Source organism: Rhinolophus sinicus, chromosome 18 (assembly GCF_057876585.1).
Source record: "Rhinolophus sinicus isolate RSI-liver-muscle chromosome 18, RSI-T2T, whole genome shotgun sequence".
Lineage (NCBI taxonomy): Eukaryota > Metazoa > Chordata > Mammalia > Chiroptera > Rhinolophidae > Rhinolophus > Rhinolophus sinicus.
The window spans coordinates 26,234,451-26,237,390 of NC_142518.1; the positions used below are offsets into that span (position 1 = coordinate 26,234,451).

Consider the following 2,940-nt stretch of genomic DNA (forward strand, 5'->3'; position numbering starts at 1 on the left):
GCCCAGGCAGGTATGGCTAAATGAGGGGCCCCCTCACTTCCTTTTCCTCAGTATCTGTCACTCCTGTGACTTTCCTGGCTGAGAGGCTGAGAAGAGCTGTCAGTCTGAGGTACTCCCTGGCTTCTTTTTAACTCAAGTGTCTCAAGGAGATTAAGGCCTCTGAGAGAAGAGCCCCAGATACTTCCTGGGGTCACAGTGAGGATGCTGATCAAAGACACCCACCCCCAAACAGAAGCAATCACACAGAGCCTGACTCCACCTGCTGTTATCAGTTCTGGGTAACCTTGGCTTGGGTTGGCTGACTGCACCCTGAAGTCCCTTCTCACTTCCTCTTTCACCTTCTTACAGGTCAAGACAGGAGACCTGTGAGGCTGTAGAGCATTGCCCTCAGGAAAAGATGGGTAGGGGCACTGCTCATCACAGTTTACCAGATGAGGCTACTCACATCCTCCCTTTCTCCCTAGGTCCTCTATCATCTACCCTCCTGCTACCACCACCAAGAATGAGAATGTCTCAGCATCAGAAGATTCCACATTGCACACAGAAACAGCACCATGACCACAATGAGACCCAGGGCCTAGAGGTTGCACAGGTCTCCAAGGCTCTGGAGGAGGCCCATCTCTCCTGTCATCCTCTAGTGTCTGGCGATTCAAAGGAGACTGTAGCTGCTGGGACAGCCAGTATTCCACAGAGTCCTCAGAGTGCCTACTCATCTAATACTGTCGTCAGAGTCACCTCATCAAAGAAATCAAATAAGCTTTCTGGTAGACAAGGAAAGAATAGTTCAGCTTCTTCAAAGTACCTGCCAGACACTGAGAACTTGTCCTTAAACGCTTTAGATGAGAAGGCGACTTTGCTGGTGGAGTTCCTACTGTACGAATATAAAATGAATGCGCTCAAAACCAAAAAGGCAGACATGATGGATATTGTTATCAAAGAGGACAGGGATGCCTTCCCTGAGATCCTCAGGAAAGCCTCTGAGCACATGGAGCTGGTCTTTGGCGTTGAGGTGGAGGACGTGGACTGCAGCAGCCACTGCTATGCCCTCGTCAACAAACTAGGCCTCACCTATGATCCAAGGCTGAGTGGTGAAGAGGGCGCACCCAAGACCAGCCTCCTGGTATTTATTCTGGGAGTGATCTTCGTGAAGGGCAATCACGCCACTGAGGAGGAGATCTGGGAAGTGCTGAATATGATAGACTTATAGTCTTGGAGGGAGAACTTCATGTTTAGAAGTAAGCACACCATCAAAAATTTGGAAATACCTGGAGTACCAGCAGGTACCCAACAGTGATCCTCCACGTCATGAATACCTGTGGGGCCCAAGAGCCCACGCTGAGACCACCAAGATGAAAGTGCTGGAGTTTTTGACCAAGATCAGTCAGTCTCAGCCCACTTGCTTCCCACCCCTGTTTGAGAAGGCTTTGAGAAATGAAGCAGAGAAGGCTAGAGCTGCAGCCAGGGCTGGCTGGCACTGCTGCCCTGGCCAGTGCAAGGTCCAGTGCCACATCCAGTAGCTCCTCCCACCCTTAGTGAAGTCTGAGGCAGATTCCTCACTTTGTTTTTCATGAAGGAAGTCAACGTTTCAAATAGTGGAAGGCTGGAGGGGGATAAAGGGAAAACACTGTATAACATCTGTGTGGGCCTATTCTATATGGGTGACTTGGATTTTTCTTTTTGGGGGGGGAGTTAGTTTTTAAATGCTCTTCCTTTAAATATAACATTTTATTATGCTTCAGAATGTAAGTTTATGAATGACATTGATCATACATTAATTGCTGTTTATGAAACTTAAGAACACAAGTTTTGCTTGCATTGTGTTTCACACTACACTGACACTGACAAACTTACTTTGTGCTCTGAAAATAAGTGACACTGACAAACTTATTTTGTCTTCTGGAAAAGGTAACATGACATTCAGATAGGCATTACCTTGGAATTGTCAAAGAACTCAACAGTAAAATAGTTGGGATCAATAAAAAAAACCCTAAAAGATGGTCAGTTCTTGGCTTCCCATATCCTTTTCAATCGGCCATTCTGTAAAATTAAATGACATATATGAGGTATGATAAAAAAAAAAGTGAATGTTTAAATACAAAAAAATTATTACACTAAAAGACACATTGTCATCAGTCCCCCTCAAAACACACCTCCTTGCTTCGAACACACTTATCCCATTGTTCTTGCAACTTTCTGAAGCAGTTCTGGAAGTCCTCTTTCGTGAATGTCTTTAGTTGTGCTGTCATGGCTGTCTCGATGTCCTGAACGATTTTGACTTTGGGGAAGAGCCAGAAGTCACACAGTGCCACATTCAGTGAATAAGGTGGATGAGGACACACTGTAATGTTTTTATTTGACAGAAATTGCCATATACCAGAAGCAATATGTGACATGGAGTGTTGTCATGATGGAGGATGATTTAGGGCACATTTTAAAACACACCTCTCAACTGTAGGTCACACCCAATTGACCGCACTGAACAAGTTGAAACTTATCACACACACTGTTATTAAGGTTCAATGCGCTGCTTCCCCTATTGAAGATCCCTGCTTTTCCGTTGGATGGCACTTGGCTGCAGCATTCACCATATTTGTTAATCAAAATGGAAAAGCTCCGTGTCACACAACACTTCTGGTACGGCAATTTCTGTCAAATAAAAACATTACAGTGTGTCCTCATCCACCTTATTCACTGGATCTGGCACCATGAGACTTCTGGCTCTTTCCCAAAGTCAAAATGATTCAGGACATCGAAGCAGCCATTACAGCGCAACTAAAGACACTCACGAAAGAGGACTTCCAGAACTGCTTCAGAAAGTGACAAGAACGATGGGATAAGTGTCTTCGAAGCAAGGGGGAGTGTTTTGAGGGGAACTAATGGCAATGTGTCTTTTACTGTAATAATTTTTTATTTAAATATTCACTATATTGTTTGATCACA

General features: G+C 44.8%; 1 pseudogene; it reads left to right on the top strand.

Moving 5' to 3' along the window:
* Positions 1–508: 508 nt before the first annotated feature.
* On the top strand, positions 509–1,533 carry LOC109435275 (melanoma-associated antigen B16 pseudogene; annotated as a pseudogene).
* Positions 1,534–2,940: the final 1,407 nt, after the last annotated feature.